This window comes from Artibeus jamaicensis, unplaced genomic scaffold, assembly GCF_021234435.1.
Source record: "Artibeus jamaicensis isolate MK-2021 breed Jamaican fruit bat unplaced genomic scaffold, CSHL_Jam_final contig_415, whole genome shotgun sequence".
Classification (NCBI taxonomy): domain Eukaryota; kingdom Metazoa; phylum Chordata; class Mammalia; order Chiroptera; family Phyllostomidae; genus Artibeus; species Artibeus jamaicensis.
Window position 1 is genome coordinate 14,277,498 of NW_026521823.1, and position 22,873 is coordinate 14,300,370.

Below are 22,873 nucleotides of genomic sequence, written 5' to 3' on the forward strand. Positions count from 1 at the left end.
CCCCCCTTACCACTCCCCACCTGCCCCACCCATCCTTAACTCCCACCCAATAATCTTAATAAACACTTGTTGTCTCGCTTTGAAAGACCTTTTAATTTTAGGTTAACAACAAAAATTTTATTATAAGGTATTTAAAGATATCACCTGTGCTCATTAATCAGTGAATAAAGAGAAATTATTTATTTTAAGAGCATATAGGTATTAAGATAACTTAACTAACCCAAAGCCAGTAGACACAACCTGTTACTTACATTTGCCTCTTCTAGAGAATAAATGTAATTCATGGACTTATATAAGACAAATGAGCAGATTGTTTTGTTTTATTGTTTTTTTAATTAACATTATTTAGCAATTTATTGGACAAAGGTCAACTTTTTGTTTATTAAGCACATTTCACGGTACAAAGCTGTCATGAAAAATATTTGTGCAATATAACAGTTCCAATAGCTGTTCAGACTCAAATTTATTTCAAATAGATAATTTGCAAATATAATTAATTATAAGTAAGAATTATACTATGTCAGTGCTTTCAAAAATTAATACAGCAGTAATTTACAGTTGGTCAACTAAGGTTTAGTAAAATTGAGTCCGGAGTGTTGCAGGGGAGTACTATTGTAATCCCAGAAAGTCAGAATTCCTTGATGCCAAAGTCCCCTGCTGTAATTTAGTAGGTACAGTTCAAAGGCTGTGTGCACATTCAAGGGCCATGATCTCTCAAGGAATAAGACCCTTGTTATTAAACATGCAAAAACAACAACAGCAAGTTCATTTGTTCAGGAGAATTACCTCCTCCTACCCGTCCCCAGTCTCTCCTAACTAGTCTGCTAGGAAAGCTTTATAATGAAGGGCGGTAAAACTTACTCACTTTCACCACCACTGGCAAGCCGACCACATCTCCTTTATGGATGAAAGAGTATTTCTTTTTATACTTTAAGACTCAATTTCTCAAAAACAGAAATTTAGTTATGTGGGAAAGAAGAATGTATTTAAAAAGGGGGAAAAGCAAAGCCTTCCCCAAAACCAATCACATACATACACGTGGATCCCAACACTCTTCTCAACACAAAACACACCAGAGCCCAAGGACCTTCTCTTTGGTAGTGGAGTGTGATTGCACAGGAAGAAGTCCTTTCCATGCATGGTCAGCATGACATTGCCAGTCACACATTTGAGTTGCTGAGCACTCAGGAGTTTTGAGAACTGCCAGGGCCACAGATGCAACTGACACCAGGATGATGGGGATCGGACTCAAGGGCTTGAGGCTTTGCACCATGCCAGAGTACCTTTCCACTCAAGATGAGCCCCTGAAACAGCCTGACCTGCTATACAGGTTCCAACATGCAAGTGGGTCCGCTAACGTTTTGACAAGAACAGGTTGCATGATTTCTAGAGCCAGTCAGTATGGGCCTTCTCGTTCTTCCCTCCTTAGAATAATTAGCACGCAAAATAATGGCTTTGACAGTGATGTAAAGTGAATACCATGGGAAGTGACCACTAGTATTCAGGAGTACTTATGAGGAAAAGAACAACAAAAAATATCCAGGTACCTCTCTGTTGTATATATGGCTCAACAAATAAAACGTTCTTAGTTAAACTTTAGAAATTTCATTTAAAAAAAGATTTTCATTAGAAACACACCACACACACAATGAAAATGACAAAATAAAAAGACCGTGTAAATACTGCAGGAAGAGTTCTGGGTAATCCATATCAACGCTGGCATCAGATTCTAGAGCCTAGTCCATGGCTGAGTCAAAACAGTCTGTATTAGTGTCTCAGGCATGGAGCCCTGGCTCCAGCAACCTTGAGGTTAAACTGTTATGTTCATTACATCTTCCTGCAGGTACAATATTTTAAATTAGGAGGCAAGCCCATGTGTAACGGTGTTATTCTATCAAATATCAGAAGATGGCTGGAGTACAAAGAACAGTGAATAAAAGAAAAGAGCTTTATTACCTGTTGGGAGATAATATAACCTGGCTTGCAATTCCTTAAATCGAGAGAATTTGTTCAGAAAGGAAGTATAATCCAAAAATATTTCTAAAATAATCCAGAGAAACTTTTCCATTATTCAACATATTCCTAATACAAGTCAGAATACAGAATGATGTGGAAAGCCAAAAGGAAACTTTCTGAAAAGGGAAGCCCTGGATATTCTGGGTGGGTGTTTGGCACTTAAAATTTTACCAAAGGACGCTGTTTCTTAATATCAAACCAAAGTGAAAAGCAACCAATACAAATTAGAGGCCAAGTCTTCTCTTGACTGTCAATCCTGGAAAACAGACTGTTCCTTTCACATAAATAGTTTACATTGGAAGCATTACATTTGTTTCCCTGGTAAAGGGAAGAAATAGGCTCCTTGTCCTCCTTGAAATTGGTGAAGCTATGGTATTTTTCTCAAAATGGAGACTGGAATCAGAGGTGAGAAGTGCCAGAACTTGAAGAATTAGCCTGCTTTGCATGTACCCAGCATCTAGAACTGATTTCAGCTTTGTTTAACTCAGCTGTGGAGAATTCCTTTAGGCATTTGGTACACACGTAGTTGGTAGTTCAAGAGTAGGAAACCCTAAAATGGATGGATCAGCCTGTTGTCTAGAGATGTAAGTGTATGTTATGGAGGGAGAATTAGTCTTATTCTGGACTTGGAGTCTTATTTAAGAAATTCCAGTCAAAATAGTGTCATCATGAGAGCCGAGAATGATGTGAAATTCAACAAAATATAGCCCAACCACACACCCAAAATATTCCACCAATGTGTGCAAACCCAACGTGCTTGCTGGGGCTGGAGGGTCAAGAGCAACTTGCAAGTCCCCAGTTTTTATTTTCCCATCACAGACCCCACTGTCAATCCCTTTGTTGTCAAACCAGATGCATTGCACCAATTTTTCATGACCCTCTAGAACTCTTAACCACGCTCCACATTTGACATTCCAGAGCCTTATGATATTACCTGATGATCCACTAGCAACCAGCTGGTCCATGTACTAGAGACAGGCAATGCCCCTTTTGTGCCCATGTAGAGTACAAACCAATTCTCAGGTATTTATGTTCCAGACTTTGAGGGTCCCTTCACCAGAGGCAGACATGATGTACTTAATCATCAAAGTTTACTACACTGTCAGCAGGGCAGCAGCCAAGGACAAGGCAGAAAGTGGTATCGGTGGCAGAAGCCATGTCCCACACAACAATGAAGTGGTCCTTGGAACAGGTCACCATCAGTCCATTGCTGAGCGTTAAGTGCAGTACTGCCTCATCGTGATGGATCAACATGTTCAGAACTTCACCCATGTTTGCTCTCCTTACGCCAGACTCTCCCTATAGACTCTGAAGAGCCAGTCACACTGATACATGCATCATACTGGAGACAAAGGACGGAGTCAGTGTGCTCCATTAATACTTTCAGCCATTCCATGCTGGTTTTATCCCAATTCATAATAGAATTACCTCATAGCCCACTGATAATTTTTTCACTGTCAGTAGATGCCTTCACTAATTTCAGAGCAGCACTTAATCCCCTGCAAACTGTGTCATAGACATGGCCAGTTAGATTCTGTAGCCTCTGCATCCTGGATAAACTTTGGGTATAAGGACCTATAGAATGAATTGAGAGGGCCATCTGTGGGTTTGTTTTTAAACAGATGCTGATCCCACCCTCTTCTTTCTGCAAGCCCCTTCCTCAGAGAGTCAGTGAGCCCCACTCATCCAATCAGCTTCTTCCTAAGCAATCTTTTGGAGGTCACTTGCTGTCATTCTTTACATAGCAGCCCTACTACACACAGAGACTTGGCATCCAGGTAGAAAAGAATGCTTTCTGCTACATGATCTATGTCTTGCTCTGATAAAGTGGTAACACAGTCCTGCTGCAACACAGGCTTCAGGTACAAGTTAGTATGTCCATGCTGGTGATGACACAATTGGAAATAAGGTGCTCTGCAAAGCCCCCTTGATCTCATTCAGACCACTGGTTAAAATTTTATTTAATATAGAATTAATAAGTATTTAATATTTAACATTTAAAGTATTTTTCTTTTTGAGTTTCCTTCTGATGGTCTCTTTTTGGAGGTAATCATAGATGATGTTCCATTACTTATCTGCCACAGAGTATTTTTCCTGGTGGATTCATCCTCATTTTGATCCTCCATAACTGAAATGCTCATGAGCTCAAAGTTCTTGTCCTCAAGACCACGTTGGGCCCAGGACGATCCTGGTGATCTCACCTGGCTCTCCCCACTCACCAGCGAACGTCCAGGGCAAGACAAGGATGCCCCAGAGGAGGCTGCAGAGATGGAGGCAGTAATCACACCCACTCTAGCTGCCAGCCCACCTTGGCCACTGACTTGTTTTATTGCCTCTTGTTTTGTCTCTGTTTTTTATCCAAGGCTGTTATATAAAGGTGTGTGTACATGAGTTCTAGAATAATTATGGACAATGTGACCAGTTAAGTTAGACCTATAAAGATAACTGGATATAGATAGAAAACATGGGTAAATATTTGGTATATGTTGCAAGATAGAGTAGGATGATTAAACAAACCAATATAAATAAAAGTGAAGAAAGTACACTGAACAAGTTCTGGTATTATGAAACATTTTTGAAAAAGGAACAAAATATAAGTTAGGGTAACTGAGTATGAAAGGTGGCATATGCCATTGTCGTTGTCAATGCTATTTTGTCATGGTATTCATGTTCCTCCTTTTTACAAAAAGTTCTATTCCACTGAACATTTTAAATAAAAAAATGATACGAGTCAGCACTTTATGGTATAAATTGTTACATTATATAATGTAATTTATATATGTATATAATATGTATCATGGTTGATATGTGTATTATATAAATATATATGTGTATGAAGTACACATACTATATATCCATATTGTATGTGATATTATAATATGTAAGATAATTTATAAATTAGAAAAATTATGTTTGAATATGTACTTTGTTATTCCTTTCTCCTCTGTTTTCCAGTAAACGTACAAAGATAGTTTTTTTTGTATGTCTAAAACACTGACTTTTTACAAAATGTAGTCCTGTAATATCATAATGTTTTGACAGATTTCAATATATATATAATGAAGGTCACAGGTATGACCTTCATATATCTGAAGGTCAGAAGTAAAAAAAAAAATGAGCTCTTAATGGCCTAACATGAAGATGTTACCAAGTCCGGTTCTTTCTGATGCCTCTAGAGTACAATGTGTTCCTTGACTCTTTAAGCTTTTACGGGCTGCTGTCATTTCTTAATTCCTTAACTCATTGCTGTGTCACTTTAGTCTCTGCTTTTCACCATCACATTGCCTTCTCCTGGACTATGACTCTACCAGGTGTTATAAGGAGATAGAGAATACAAGAGATTCAGCATAATGTCTCCATATTAAGACATTTAACTTAATCACACCTGTTGAACCTCTTTTATCATGTAAGATGACATTTTCACAGGTTCCAGGGATTTAGATGTCAAGATATTTGGGAGCCATTAATCAGCCTACTGTAAAATGTAATAATTCAAATATATAATTTTTATGTATTAGTATTTTTTAAGTTTTCCGTGATGAATATCATTCATGGAGACTTATTTCTTTTAATAGTTTATTAAACTTAATTGGGGTATATATACATTTGCAACTTTCTGTGGCATTTTTCTGAAACCTCATTCTAGGGTCAGTTCCCCACAACAGATTATTTTTTTTGTCTGCTTGGGACCCAAAAGAAATACAAATCTAGGAAATATGTTAAATTATATTTTTTTGTGTTTTTTTTAACCAGACAAATGGTGTGAATTTAAGTCCCATATCTAGACAGTGTTGTAAAAAATCTAATGGGAACTAATTTTTATCTTACTTCTACCAAGAGCTTGGATCATGAAAAATAAAATTTTCTTACTTTCTGCCTTCAAAATTAATATTTAGTTACTGTTTTTCCTTTTGAGTAGGCCTTTATTCGATCTTGATTTTATGTGGAGTGAATTCTTAGAGTTCCCCAGCCTGCACAGAACCAGTTCACAGATTCTCAGCATGTTCCCTCAGACAGTACACATTTCCGATATACAGCAGCTTCAGCAACCACTTATTTTCCTAATGTTTTCTTCCCAGTTTGTTCTGACTTCAAAGAAATTCTAGTTCTCTATTGAATATACTGACACATTTTTAAAAATATAATTTTTATCTTGAGCAATTTTAGATATTTTATAGCCATTGTTTTATGTCAGAATAAACACATGTATGCCTTCATTTTGTAAATATTGATTTATTTGGTAGTTAAAAAGTGAATTCCATTTGTAAAAAAGTAATTTAATCCTACTCCCAAGTTATTTTAAATAATTAAAGTGTACAAAATAGGTTTTAGCAATTCACTTTCATGTCCCAAATCTTATTTCAGTAGTACTGCTTATTGGGAGTTTGCCAGAATGTAATTGATATTCACTGATAGTTATCCTTTTTGAATATACTACATGTTTTTAGGATACTGTTTTCTTCTTGTTTTTTTGAGGTTAAAAAGAGTTCATAGTAGCTTTTAGAATGAACATTTAGGATGGCAATCTTCTGCATCACAATGCCGTGCAGTGTTGTTAAAGAAAAGGAGCTATACAGGGTGGGACAAAGTAAGTTTACAGTTGTTCATATGGAAAATAATATAAAAGTTAAATAATAATATAAGAATAAACTCTGGCTTTGGTGGTGTGGCTCAGTGGATTGAGTGCCAGCCACATGCCTGGGTTGCAGGCCAGGTGCCCAGTAGGGGACTCATGAGAGGCAACCACACACTGATGTTTCTCTTTCTCTCTTTCTCTTTCCCTTCCTCTCTCAACAAATAAATGAATAAAATTAAAAATAATAGTAACAAACTCTGTTTTGCATACTCACAAGTGTAAACCTACTTTTGCTTCATCCTCAAAGCTAAGTATATTTCTTTCTCAAAAGTAAATACTAATTATTAGTAGTATTTTTATTCTTCAAAAAATAATTGGTTTTTAAATTTCTAACTCTAAAAATGTCTACCAAAATGCTGAATTTCATGAACTGATCTCCATTAATTAATGTTATCACTTATTTATAGTCTTTTCAATAAATGAAGTATTTCCATCATTCTTCTGTGTTACAGAAGGTATTCTCCTCTTAGTAAAATCAACTTCACACTCATTAACCAGAAAATATCCATAGATATTTTTATGTTTTACATTTGTTTTATGGGAAATTGTGTTCAAGTAGATAAGCTAAAAATATATAAGTTGACCCCTGGCCAAATAACTGATTCTAGGGTCAGTAGGGAAAACATGAGATGAGTCTGGAACATCCTGTTATGTCAGAAATAAGAAAATGCTATCAACTTATCATGCTGTAGACCTTAAATATATATATATTTTATTTGTCAGTCAAACCTTCATAAAGCACTGTCAGATTTTCTATAAAGCAGGACACTCTGCATAATTCAGTGTTTACCCACATGTTTTGATCAAACTTCAATCAGACCAGGATGTAACCCCCCCATTTACTCCTTTTGTCTTCATATGAACTATAAACAAATTGTATTTTTAATATAAAAATACATTTCTGGGAGTAAAAGACAGAAAACTGTACTTGAACAATAATTAAATAAATTTTAAAAAAAGAAAAAATTCATATTAATAGGCAAAAATGTAATTTTAGATTTAAATGTCTTAATAATTAGAAATGATTTACTTCTTGTGTACTTGGAAGTACATTTTCTGGGAAATTTAGAAAATAATTTACTTAAAATATTTTCACTCATAACCACTAAGGCCAGTATTTAATCTACTAGCATTTTCAACATTAAGTCTCTACCATAATACCTAAGTGATGTGCTATTCTTGTCAGTGACATTGAAGCAAATGGAATTTTGATGTTTATTCACTTATAATCTGAGGAAGAAACAATATAAATTAATATCTGTGACAAAAGACCAAGGCTCTTCCTGTCTATCAAATCAAACTGTGGATCATGAATTTCCTTACAATATTTCAATAACCATGTTTTAAATAAAAGACAGATAGTGACTAATAGTTATTTTTTCTGTTATTACTCATTTTAGTAAAAAAATTCATTACTTTATTTTTGCAAGGAGTTTCTATTTTTCCATAATTTGTCCACAAATTTGAACAGAGATTTCTCTCAGGATCCATAATTATGAAATCTATAAAAACTTGGCTCCAGAGCATGGCAGTACTTCTCTGGTAAACCTTAAACTGTAATTTGAAAAATGTGACTTGATGTAAGATTATAGAACTAAATAATTCTATAACAATTCATATGATGTAGCATTTACTAGCTTTTCTGCATATGGTTTTCTACATGAATCAACCAACATATTCTTTAAATTATTGTTTGCTAGGAATTCAATATGACTTCATTTATTACATATAGTATGACCTAGCTGATCTAGTCTTAAAAAAGTATTAAACAGCTTATATACCTATTAGCAGTAAAGTACTTTGACGTGTACACATACACCATACTTACTATTCTGAGGCATCTGTGTATGTGCTCATGTAAGTCTGTGTTTCTATGTACCCACACAAAGGAAATAGTGTTTTTCTATTACTTAATTTTCTAAAATTTCTTGTTCACAAGCTAATGACATAAGCTGTCTTACATTTATTGATCAGAACAAATCATGCTATAGTGAGATCATGTGTGCATATGTGTGCGTGTGTGCTTTTTTTGTAAATATATAGATCTCTACATAGGTGCATAGGCTATATGATCTAGCCAAATAGATCATGTAAGGAAATTTTGACTTACAATAGTAAAATAATCAAAATGGAAAATAAGCTTTTCTTCCTTAACTTATCCAGTATCAAAAATAAATCCTTCACCTTCCTAATGCTCAGTGCATTTCTGTTCAATAGACTTAAGGAACTCTAATTCCTGTGTAAGATGTCCTAATAGCTAAAATTTTAAATATAAAGTAAAGGGAAGGACTAAAGAAAATTTCCTATAGCTAGAGATCAATATCCCAGCTCCAGAAATACCTTAAAAACTTTCAGTAAAGCTGTTTTAATGTTGTTTTCCCATATTCTGCTTCACTGCTCATTTGTAAAAATAAGCATTTGCCATGAAGACATTACTGCCAATTTAGCCTAAACAAGACAAATGAGATAATGAGATCACTGGCAGATTCTAGTTGACAAATTCTGTAGAATGCCCCACTTCAAGTAAAGAGCTTTCCTTTCCTGCCAAAAGGTCTATATGCTAATACTAACTAATTTGCCAACCTTGGCCCTATATTGTTTGACAATAGCTGAGCATCCCGATTTGTTACAGTTGTGACATTAATTTGGATGTAAAATGTAGCATGATCTCGTAATCTATGCAACCTCTTAACCCAGCAACCAATCACACAGATGCTTACTTTGTGCTGAAAAGGCTAAGAAAAGCAGAGAGGTATTTTTTTAAAGCCTGGGATATATTTGTATGTGGGGGAAAACAGACTGGGCACCACAACTGGGACTTTCATTTTCTCGTGTCCTGGGCACATCAATAGAGGTGAAATGGAGTATGCTATTTACCTTATTAGTATGAGGTCATTCAGAATATTTGCCCTGAATCAGTTATTCAGTTATCTGTAACTTAGCCATCAATTTTGATGAATATCAAAAAGTCAGTTTAGACTTTTATATATATATTCAGCATGTTTCCATAGAGTTCCAAAATAATCACAGGTATTGAAACCTTACATATATTTCAATCACTTTTCCATATATTTAAAAGAAAAATGTTTCTATGTATTTGTATTACTATTAATACAACTTAGTGTTGTGTATTAAAATAAAAAATGTTAAATTTCAGTCTGGAAAAATCTGGTATTTGAAAAACAAAATGGGCTATGAGTTAAGAAATGTTTACTTCATTTCTTTCAAGATTATCCTAGGTTAAGCAAAAAGAGTCCTATTATTGTATACAAAAAGGACAGATATTATAAGAAATATTTATTTTGAGCAAGTATAAATTGACGTGACATTCATTTAAGAATTAGACTAGAATCTCAGGGCTTTAATTCAGACTTTGTAAACTGCAGATAGCTAAAGATAAATATAAAATATTTTGTAATTACAAAATTATCTTAATTAGCATTATAAAATCAGTTAAGGACAAACATTTGCCGTGCTTGGAAAAATTTCATTTAAAAGTAAAACTTATCAAGCAGATAAATTTGAACAAATATTTTGACAATACATGGTGATATTTAAAATCTATTTAAAGAGAGCTTTTATAAATTGTATTTAAAATAAATTTATAGAAGATATGAGGTTAAATACTTCAAAATCTTAAACACAGTCAGAATTTTGACTACATATTTTGAATCTTTATCTTAGTGATTCCCAGTTATTGCCTCCCTAGTATTCAAACCTTTATATAATTCTTCTTCATGATTGTGACTTGGATCTAATGACTCACTTCTAACAAACAGAATATGGCAGAATTGTGGAATATCACCTCTAAAATTAGGTTACAAAAAGATTGTGACTTCTACCTGTCTCTCCTTACTTTCTTGTTCATTTGAAAAGCAGAGGATATGAGAATACATTACACAAGATAGCATTTGTATCCATGGGTTTCAAAACAGTACAGGCTCTCTGGGCTCTTCACTACACAGGGCACATTTGAATGCAAAAGAAGTGTCAGAGGGCACAGCCATTCAGGGACACTGAATTTCTCATTCCTCACCTAACTTTTACACTGTTTTCCCAGTGTAAAAGTCCTTCTAGCCTTCTGGGCCAAGTTGTATCACCCCCAGGGCAGTGACAACTTAGCCATGGAGTTTAACAGTGAACAATTCTGCATGTAAAATATGCTTGGTACATCATTGCTTAGATTGCCAACAAAGTTCTGGGGACAGAATTGCAAGAAGATAAATCCAGAGTCATATTCTTAACTGTTCTTGGGTATGGAATATGAATTCAGACCCACTGTTAATTCTTTAATGACAGTCTTGAGTACTGAGTAAAGTCATACATACTTTTAATACCTTTTTATAGCCCTTTTGAAGGATATATTTTTGATACTGCAGACAAAAAAGGGAGTTTTTTTATAGCCATTAGAATATGTAAAATTCAGTGAGTGTTAGCATAATTGACTAGATATATTAGTCTTGGTCACATCTTTTTGTGTTTTTAAAACTTTTAACCAATTTGATTTATTTTTATCTCTTCATTAATCACTAATTGTGCTTCTCAAAAATAAATGTGAGAGACATATATATATATAATTATTCTGAAAATCAATTTATTTTATTTTCAGTCAACTCTATTTCTATGGGACATACATGAACTGAGGATTTAAAAAATTTTCCAAATAACATTCCATTCTGTGATTTCTTGTTGGAATATATCCTTTTCTATTCAGTATCTTTCAAACAACCAACAAATACCACATGTATTGTTAAAGTAATATTTTGCACACCAAGTATATATTCACAACATGTCAATGGTGTCTCATTTCCAATAGCAGGAGTAGTGATTAAAACTTATTGTTTATTCATTTTTTTTTAAATATTTTCTTTATTTATTTTTCGAGAGAGGGGAAGGGAAGGAGAAAGAGTGGGAGAGAAACATCAATGTGTGGTTGCCTCTAATGCGTCCCCTGCCGGGAACTGGCCTGCAACCCAGGCATGTGCCCTGACTGGGAATCGAACCGCGATACTCTGGTTCGCAGGCCCGCGCTCAATCCACTGAGCTATGCCAGCCAGGGCTGTTTATTCATTTTTGGACCTACAAAATCTATGCTTCATAACCCAGTTACCATCAGCTTTGACAAATACTGAATTTTAAATATCATTGTATACTATGGTCCATTCACATTCTACTGGTATGACTTATTGTAGCTAATATTTGCCCTTTTCCTTCCAGTTGTATTATAAGGAAACCTTTGCTAATCAATGCTTCTCTATGACCCTCTTTGCAATTTGGGCTTTTCAGGCTATTTATTTCCATGAGGAAGCTTCTCTGTGCTGGACTTTTATCAGACTCAGTTATCCTCTTCACAACGTAATTGACTCCATGGTTAGCAGCATAGAAAACAGCCAGCCGATCCTAAGTAAGGGGTCACACCTTCTCCTAAAGTGTCACTCAGGAAAATTGCCTCACTGTTTTATGGATATAAGTGCTCCACACACCTTTCCAAGTGTCACCAAATTTGGCTAGTTTCTTGCCAAAGTAATCTCTTTAAAATTTCTGTATAAGATAATAAGCACTTCTAAAATTTGTGGCATGCTCCCAAAAATGCTATTTTAGTTTGGCTCTAAACACCTAGTTAAAAATCAATGGTTTTTAAATCTCTTTAAGACCACTGGGGTTAGTATTGACTTTACCACTACACATGCCATTGCTACTGTGGAGCATGAGTGTCATCTAGCAAAGTTGCATTTCACATACAGATCTTGCTGTAGTTATGAGCAAATTATTAATTTGCATATTCTACTCCTAAAATCTACTCAGTCTATGTGTAGATTTAGATCCAAAGAAGCCCTAAGCTAAATAGGGCTTCTTTGGGTCTCTAGAGGAAAATCTCAGTGACTGTGGACCCTGCATCATCCTTATATTAACCTCCCTCTTTGTCATCAACCTTTTCCCAAGTCCCACTCTTGAGTCTGTCACATTTTCATTTAGTAAATTCGGATCAATAGAACACAAGCTCGGGCATGCCAAGGAAGCCACAGCAATACAACACCCCTCAAATTCTAGCAACTGCTTCAGCAGTGTGTCAGCCTGGTTTGCAGTTATTTAATAGTGCACAGATGATCAAATGCTGTGTACTTACAGATCTGCACAGCTCAAAAGTAATATGTCCTTGAGATTATCACATAAGGAGTTGACCAGTGACCATAGTCTACAAACTTTTAACTAAAAGAATGGTCCAAATGATCAAAATTCAGTAGGGTCATTAGAGAGTGCTGTATTACCTTTTTTCTTCCAGATTACACTGGAAGAATTTTTTTTTGGTAAAGTTGCTACCTCATTTCCAGTGCAATGCACATTTTTTAGAAGGCAGTAGTGCTGGTGGTCTTGCCTAGGGATCAAAAACTTACTTTGGTCATTCTCTTGACTTGAGACACTCTTGAGGGAACAAATATTATCTGGTTTTTCTGGTGTTATCACTCACTTCTAAGTGCCTTTATATTAAGCTACCATTTATCTTGTTTTTATTTATTTCAAGATTTACTCTGACTCTACCTGGACTGAATTGAGGACTTCAGATATAGTCCTCAATGCCAAAATTGGCAAAGGCTGTTAACTGAGCCAATGTCTTCTCCTTCATTCGTTTACATTCTTCAATTTGTGAGTAATAGAGATACCCTTTATACCAAGCATAGTCAGATCAATTTAAGCTCTAGCCAACCAAAGAATTCTTTTGGAATAAGTACTGCAAAGGTTAAAATCTTAGAGATGACGTCATATGCTCATCATTTCCCTCAGTAGGGACCAAGAAACTAAAGCAAGGTCTTGGCTTCATGAGATGCTACAGTAGAACTGAAACAGAAATTTGTGAAGTGGAAAAGAGAAAAAGTTGTAGTATGGCATCATTTCCTACACATGCATTCTTATTTCTGCACTCCAGATGATCCCATTTTACATGCTCCTCATTAGAGTATTAAAGAAAGTGAAGGGTTGTCAAGGAACATGTATAAAGGACCCATGGACAAAGCCAAAAGGGAGTAGCATTGAGGGTGAAAGGTGGGGGTCAGTGGGATAGGAGAGAATGGGGGGGAGAAATGGAGACAATTGTACTTGAACAACAATACAAGATAAAGAAATAATTAAAGTGTTAAATCCAGTCACCTGTTATGCAGATAAACTTTTTTATTTTTTAATATTCTAACTTATTTTTAATTCTTTATCAAAACACTACTCTGAGGATGAGAGTAAATTAAATATGTCAAAAATATGCTCTTTTAGCTGATCAGAATATCATAGCCATTGCAAAGGAGGTCCCTTAAGTTGAGAAAATATATATGCATACTCCAAATTTTAAAAATTCACATTGTTTCTGTCTTTTATAATATTATTGAGCATTTTCAATAATAACACTTACAATAAAGAGTAGAGAATGTACCAATGCCTATCAAGACCCTTAAAAATTCCCTAGAAGTTATAAATAATAGTTCATTATTATCCATCTGATAACTGTCAGCTGGACTCTGTTCCTTTCGAATCCATTGTATGAAAGGTTAAACAAAGATCTTTTTCTCTTGTCATTCTGAAAACTCATAGGCAACTATCAATACTTCAGCAGAGAACAAAGAAATATATATTTATTCAGACTAATTGCATTGTCTGGTAAACTGCGTGGGACTCATCTTTTATATTTGAACTGCTATTTCAAATATTGTCCTTTTTCTTAGAAAAATATATATCCCACGCACAGTTAAACTTGATTAAAAGTTTCAAGAATGCTAAGAGTAGTAATGAGTACAGGAAGCTGCAGAACAGGGAGTATAGGTGTGTCTTTTCTTGCAGTCAGTAAATGACTTCACTTGAGTGCTGGAGAAGCAAGGTTGGATGACACCAAACTTGTCATCCTTGCCTTTGCTCCAAAATCTGAGGATGTTCCTGATGATGGTGAAGCAGACTCTCTGTGCCAGGGGGCTGGGTGAAGGAGTCTCGAGAAGATTTTGCCCAGGAGTTGTCACAGGCCCCAATAAACTCAACTTAAAATCTGGTGTCTGTGGTGTTGAAAAGGCATTTGAGTTTTCAATGACATTCATGAGGTCAATGTTCTCTTGCTCCACCATTGTGAACTGACCTCAGTATTCCAAGGTCAGTGAAAGCAAGCATTCTACCATCTTGGACTGATGCTCGATGTCCTGTAACATTGTCACTGGATCCTGTCACTTGATGTCCTGTAACATTGTCCTGTAACATTGTCTGGATGGGGCACAACATGGGCAACTATTGTAGGGACAAAGACTTTAGCTAGATTGGCAACATCCATTTTTAACGTTTGGGCTCTGAGCCATTCCTTCAAGTAAATTATGAGGAAATCCAAGGTGCCTCTGTTGTCCTGGGGAAGTTCACCAACTGCCTGGTACATGCTGGCTATTCTGTTGGCCACATCTGTGACTTCTGTGGCTTCCATAAAGATTTGTTTAGCCAAATGATCTGAAGGGGTTGTATGAGGTTTCAAAGAAAGTACTTCAGGAGGCTACAGACAGAAAGGGCACCATCTACTTTGCAGAGGACGGGTAGAGTTTTCACTCTCTGAAATTCCTCTTTCAGATCTTTTACTATCAAGTCAAATCTTAAGATCTGATACAGACCTTTGTCAGTCAACCCTCTCTACTTGCTCTCATTTGTTCAGTGGACAAAAATAGAGAGGATTACTTGAGAAGTCTGGAACACATATTCTGCCAACATTCCCTTTCCAGTCTTAACACTTGTTTCTACCAGGGTAGAAATGCAGGGGAGGGGACAGCAGCCCTAGCAGTGTGGCTGAGAGACCACACAACAGTCTCAAGATTTCAGAAACAGCTTGCGAAACTTTATTCACTTTCCACATGGAACACAAGATTCAGGTTTTAGAATAGTCTTAGAGACAAAGTCTCACAGGTGCATCTCTCTGTCACTCTGTGGAGTGCTGGAACTGTCTGTCTCAGTTCATGGCTCCAGCTGCCTGCTAGTCAAGGTGGAGTCACTATTCGAAGGCTGTCAAGTACCTATCTTGTTTTAGCTTCTTGTCCATTATGGCACAGTTTCAATAGTGGATGCAATTTCAATGGGTCTGCCATCATTAGGAAGAGTTACTGTAGTTTTTGCAAGTATGGACTCAGAAAGTGAATCCTGGTCCACTGTGGAACCAATGGAATAAGCTTTCTTTACAGGTTCTGAGAGACTATCAATAACCTGTTGGTAGTTGAGTGCCTCTGTTCTTTCTTCTTTAGTTTGAAAGTCTTTACCTAAAAAGAATCCTAATCCAGCAGTTCATTGATCTTGTCAAAGCTTATACCTGATAAAATAGAACCAGATTCATCAATGGTTGAAATGTTTTTTTGTGCCCAGCAGAGCCAATGGACAGTTGGCCTCTTGAGAAAAGCCAGAGTTGATTTTTGCTCCTCACTTAGTTGAATACTTGTCACAAATGAGCATCTCTCAGATCATCTGAGTCTGTCTTTTCAGCTTTTCGCAGCCAGCCTCAGTTCACTGTCTCTGTTTGACCTCTACATCCACTTGAATGCATGTATGCATGTTTCAGCTTAATACACAGAGCACTATGCTCAGTTTCTGCTTTTACCAAAAGATTCTTGTATTTCCCCAGCTCGTGCTTTGTTCTCTACCACTTTTTACAGAAATCCTCAAAGTCCTTAGCATCATGGTATCCATCTTTCTCTTCATATAGCCCCCAGAACCCACTTAGCTGGGTCCACCAGGCCCCACCTGGGTAGCCTTTCTTAAGTGTATCATTTTTTAAAGGCTGTATTTATTTATTTTTAGAGAGAGGGGAAAGGAGTGAGAAAGAGAGGGAGAGAAACATAAATATGTCATTGCCTCTTACATGGCCCCCACTGGAGACCTGGCCCACAACCTAGGCATGTGCCCTGACTGGGAATTGAACGGGGGACCCTTCGGTTCACAGCCCACACTCAATCCACTGAGCTACACCATCCAGGGCCTCAAATGTATTCTTAAACATTCTATTCTGGTCCCTTCAAATTTTTCTGTTAGTTTTTTAAGGACCATCCAACATGTATGGTCCTTTTCTTCATTCTTTACTACCTTTTCTTCATTCTTTGAAATTCTAGCAGTACTTCCCAAGTTGTAGATCCCGCATGAGGGCATCTTTAATTTTCCAATTGTGTATGACCCAATTGACCAAGCACATAGGTAGACTATCACCACTGTGTAACAATTTGGGGAAATCCACATAGATCCCTTTAGAATAAGCTTCTAGTTCTTGTTTAAAAGCTAAATGTACTATATAGCAAGTGATTAAGACTACTGTACATATTTGTCCTTTCCTACTTTTTCCAAGAGTTTTTCCTTCACCAGCTGAATTCCTGAAAGTCACATTCTTCTGAGAGTTGTCATAAGTGCATCATGCTGCTTGCATCATTTTCTTTTTTTTTCTTTTTTTTTGTGGTGTTAAAATCCCCTACTATAATTGCGTTGCTGTCAATATCTTTTTTCCTTTAATATAATTAATTTTATTTAGTTATTTTTCAAGTACAGTTTTTTGTCTATTTTTCCCATCCCAGCCTCCCCCGTGCTTGCATCATTTTCTAAAACAGAGTGATGTGATCATGCCATTCAGCCATGGATGTGTGAGAAAAAAGTCCTGAGGGTGGTTGATTGTCATGCAAATGGTAATTATTTGACGATCCTCCTGGGACAATACCTATAGTACACAGAATGTACATTTGTGTATGTATATGCATTTATATACAGTGGAGACACACATACTGTTTTTGGTTGACAAATAAACTCTCTTGGGGAGCCTCCTCATTAGAGCCATGATTGTATCCATCACAGGCTCAGAGTTTATATTATTGTCTGCTGATGCACTTTACCTGAATTATTCTAATCTTTTCCCATCCACAAACCTCTTGCAAGATACTTAAAAGAGCAAATTTATCATTGTATTCTTTATGTCTTCAGTGTTGCATGCTATCTCTACTAGATCCCAATACCAAGTGATGGTTTCTACTGAAAAGAGCATTGCATAGATAGCAGTGACACTTGGCAGCTTTTAGTTCTCTAATCGTATTGCCTGTAACTGCCCTGTAATGAAGGCACAGTCTGACTTCTCTTACCAAGTCCAATGAGTGTAGAGCTGAGTTGGTAAAATGTCTAATATCATCTGGCCATTTGGATATTATGGTCCCAGTGGCCCCAGACAAGTCCTGTGCTACAGCACTTTTCATATCCCACATTAAGAGCTTTGTTCGGGTGTCCATTTGAATTGTCTTTTGCCTAACCACTTAGTTCTTCTTTCACTCGGCCTGTTTTAAATAGGCAATAATGGTTCTAAAAGTTGCGAAAGTGCATTATTCAGAATAAAATATATTCACTAAATGCTAACTTATTCATATTCAAAATTTTCAGAAATAATAATTTAGTCCTAGTTTTGGAAAGATCTCTGAGGCACCAGGCAAATGACTCCCAAAATTTCATGAAGTAAGCCAGTTTTGAATTTTCAAAATTTATTATACATTTTCATAAGACTTACAGGCAACTTTTGTTGTCAATGTTTTTTTTTGTTCCTTTTCCCATTCCGTTATTAATATGATGCCCGCAAGACAGTGATTCAGATTGTTCTTCATCGATCTTATGCCCACAAAAGTCTTATTACTTGGTAGAACTTTTTAATACCTTAGACAATGTGATAAACATGTATTGAAGTTCAACCCACATAAAAGCAAACAGGAGTTTGATTTTCTTCTGCTGTAAGTATGAAAACAAAGCTCTAGTCCAATCAATTGCATCACACCATTCTCCATTAGCCTGTTGCATCTTTTGGATAATTTATGTCAGACACTGCTACCAAGTGCATTGCATTATTCATTCCATGTTAATTTACCCTCAATCTCAATGACCCTCTTACCTTTCTCATTAGTCAAACTCAAATTGTTATAGGGTGCATTGATATTATTACTCCACTTCTATCATTTTTTAAGTCAAAGCAGAAACTTTCTGCTGCCCCTTGGGAATTCTGATGCCTAATAATCACTGCAAAATAGACCTAGGAAGTTTCACTTTGCATATTTGGTTTATTCTGAATGAGAACAAACTTGGTTGAAATTTGACCTGAAGATGGTAACTGTATTGTTTGCCATTACTGTCATATACTTTGTAAACATGGATTTAGGTAAATACATTTTAGGTTCTGATATTTTGATGCAAAATTTTATTTCATTAATGAATAATTTCATTCATTGACTGTCTTACAAGAAGCATCTCCATAAGTCCCCAGTCCCACAGAAGTCCCTGCAGTCTCTTTTACACTCACAGGCAAAAATGCTGGTGTAGTACAGGCCTGTGTCCAGCAAGTTCAAGAAGAAAAACTCACACAGTCTTACAGATCACGGAAGGAGACACATTTACAAACCCCTCATCTGAACCACACTTCATAGATGAGACAAATGTTGCACCATGTTTTAACTCTCCTATTTAGCTCTTTAATTTTATCTACTTTAAATTCATCTTAGTGAGGATAAATCGAATGTGACAAGATTCTTTGAAGGAGATGACTTGTAAAATAGATGGTTTGTGGTAACCAGGCTATTTTTTTCTATTTTAATTTCCTCCCTTTTTAAAATATATAGTAAAATGACTCCAGCTGACTTAATCTTTTTTTTCAGCCATTACCCTTAATGTCACTTTCCTTTTTTTTCTTTGCCTTTTCTTTAATTGCTTGAACATTTTACATACTTGCAAATTCCATGGAAGGTAACTGAGGAAGTTAATCCACTACCATATTATAATACTCTCTTGTTTTTTGAACAGGAAAGATTGGCATTTCTCTGAATTATACACAGCATTACTTGGGGGTGGGCATGTAATTAGGGTCCATCTATTTTAACTGCTGTATAATAAATTAAGGGGGTTGCCACCCTTAGTATTTTCTTGTTCAACAGGCAGTTTTTATTTTAACATGGAACAGGAAACAGGACAATTCTCATTTTTTTTATAAACACTCACCTGACTCCAGTTTTTACTACCTTGAGGAGGAGAGAACTGCTGTATTTTGTCATTAATGGGTTGGGTGACAAAGTCACAATTGATTTTAGGTAGATAATCATCCCAGTAGACCTCTTCAGTCTGCTATATCTAAGCATCAATGTATTAGCTGTTAATTTTCAAAAGAGTATTAAAACATTATATGAATCATATTTTTTAAATGCTGATCTTAATTTCTTTTCTGTTCAATCTCAAGTTGCTGGTTTCATCATCGCCAATGCAGTCAGCTGTAGTCACTTTATTTTTTATGGGGGAGTCATTTTTACTGTTTGACTCTTTTCCTTTTTAACGATAGTAATATTTACATCTTATAATTTCCATGGCAAGATTTTCACCACCTCACAAATGGATTGGCCACCAGTGGTTAAAGTCTTATCAGTTCCTTCCCTCCACATTGTGTCTCTTACCTCATTAATCTTTTGTTACACAGAATAGAAATCTTGGCATCAATTCCACTTCTTCCCCCAGGCTGCCTATGGCACCATCATTGATTCAACATCGGATGATAATACATTTAGAATTCAGAAAGTTTCACAAGAAACGTTGTGCCCAAAACTTGCTTTACTTCCATTGAATGACAACCATACACTGACCTGGATTTGATTGGGGCGGTGAGGTGGAGCCTCACGCAGAGTTTGCTGGTCTCCTCGCTGTATAGGTGCACTTCACTGTAAGAGATAAAGCTGACAACAGTTCTGTCCACTTTAAATCATTTAACCAATCTCTGGCATTTCTTTCCAACTATACACTCTGTATGTCTTATCCATGAGTTAGTGTTCAGGCTCATTCCTTTCATTTTTAGCCACAATCTACCAGTCAGAGTATCATATTGAAGAATTCTGACAGCTAGATATAATCGCCCAGCTGGGCGGAATAAAGCATTTATTTCTGGAGGCATAGTCTTGGATCATGCTTTCAGGAGTTTCTAAATCTATGCTAATAGTTTAGAGCAGCTATTATTTTTTTTATCGTCATATGTATATGAATATGTCATTATAGTTATCATCTTTTAGATATATCTTGTCAAAGATATATTGCAATTGGGAATTGCAGAAATAGACTCTATACTCAAGATGTGTCTGATTAGCAAAATCACAGAAGGTTTCGTGAAAATTTCAGGAAGAATTTTCTGCATTTCAAGCCACTCCAAAACTTAGTAGCTCTAAATGACCATTTGATTGTTCGTGTTTCTATCAGTTCACAGTTTGGTAAACTGGGCTCAGCTGGGAAGTTCTTTTGTTGATCTTGTTCATATTAACTATGCAGTTGCAGTTACATTTATAGGGCCAGAGGGTCCTAGATGACCTCATGTATGTGTCCGGGGCTCTTTTGCTGGATGGCTGGATGTTCTTTGTCCATGTGATGTCCCTCTTTGCACAATTTCTCATCTTCAAGGAGGCTAAACTGTGCTTGCTTGCACAATGAGGGTCTTGGCATTTAAAGAGGGCACATTTTATTGGTCAAAGCAAGCCTCTGGACCGTACATGATTTCACAAGAAAGGCTACAGATCTCACCTTTTGTGGAAAGAGCAGACAAAAAAATGAACATTTTAACCTATGGCAACCCACTCAACTAGCACATTGTATTCCTTGTAAAGCAGGATGGTACCATACAAGGAAAGATTGCACAGTGGTTAAGAGAGAAGATTCTGGAGCCTGGTCATATTAGGAGGAAAGGCAATGTATAGAGCAGTAGAGCCACACGGTTTAGGTTGAACACTTTGGAACCAATCTGCCTAAGTTTGACTCTTGGTTTCTTCATCTAATACTTGTGTACCTTGATTAGGTTCCTTTTAAACAATATGACTTGGGTTTTTTCCTTTGAAAAGTAGGAATAATAATTATAATATCACAAGTGTCATAGAGTTGCTGTTAGGACTGAATGAGCTAATTATAATCTATGAAATGTTTGGTCTAGCTTCTGAATCATTTTAAGAGCTGAATAAATGTTATGAATCTTTTGTTACTTAATTTGCATTTTACATAGCTCATCAAAAAGTCATTTCTTTTAAAAATTTTATGAAGGATTATTTAGCTTGTGGTGAACTATAACTTATAGCATTTTCCCACAGTTAATTCCAGATTGCATTTTTTCCCCAAATATTATTTGAAACTTAAAGTTAGTACACTGTTTTTCTCTAATAAACTATAGGTTGTATACATTCATTTTAGTTTGTAAGTATCTTTTTGATTTCCATAATAACTATTATACTATTAGAAATTCCTTCAATAAGTCTTCCATAGTGATATCCTTAACTACTTGATAAAAATGTGCAGTTTTTGCCCAAAGAAAGCAAATCACAATTAGGAACTTATTCTTTTTTCTGCCTCCTGTTAGATTAAAAATTAATCCTTTTTTCTGCTTTCATTTTTACTGTGCTGGAAATCTATAATGTTTTATGTATATTCTTTTAGTAACTTTCCTTACATTTTTAACATGCTCATTTTATTTTATGATTTTTTCTAACCCATCCACATTAAAGAGGTTAGCATGTTATAAAATTTCTCAAACCACCCCCTCACAATAGGCCGGCTTTTTTTTTTTTGTAAAATTCCATTTCTACTTTATTTTAAAAGAAACAAAAATGGCTTTTTTTATTTGAAAACTGCCCATACTTAATCTGACATATTGCCATGTTTTGTTTATATTTCTCCTCACCATTATTTTTTGCTCCTTACTTTTAAAAATGTTCATTTTTTATTGTCCAGTATATCACTGTAAATTTTGAGAAAATGTCTGAAATAATAAAATCTATCAGTGAAAAATTATTTTCCTCAGTAAAATGTTAGTTCATCTAGATATAGATTCAAAGACTGGGATTTATTTTCTTTCACTACAGTGACATCGTACCTATTTTTCATTATTAAAAAAAACTTCTACATCAGATTATAGATTTTTAATTCTAGTAGTTTTTAATATTTTGCCATTTTCCTTGAAATTTTGTTTTATAACTTGTTTTTTCTGGTTACTGCTTTTTGCCCCTACATTTGTGTCATTCAGCAGGGGATTTATTTTATGCTAATGTATATATTTTGTCAATTAGAGAAAATTTGAACTGCTGCCTATGTGAATTTGAATTCTCTCCCAGTTATTTCATTTCATTCTACTGAAACTTCCACTAAATATAATTCAGAATTACTCAAACTAACTTTTATGTTCTTTTTTTAATTTCACAATATTTT

The 22,873-nt window shown here is 35.6% G+C and overlaps 2 pseudogenes; both read right to left on the minus strand.

Annotated features, from left to right (window-relative positions):
• Window positions 1-2,654: 2,654 nt before the first annotated feature.
• On the minus strand, window positions 2,655-5,434 carry LOC119044088 (F-box/WD repeat-containing protein 11-like; annotated as a pseudogene).
• An 8,978-nt stretch (window positions 5,435-14,412) lies between these two features.
• LOC119044089 (rac GTPase-activating protein 1-like) lies at window positions 14,413-16,792 on the minus strand (annotated as a pseudogene).
• Between the last annotated feature and the right edge of the window lie 6,081 nt (window positions 16,793-22,873).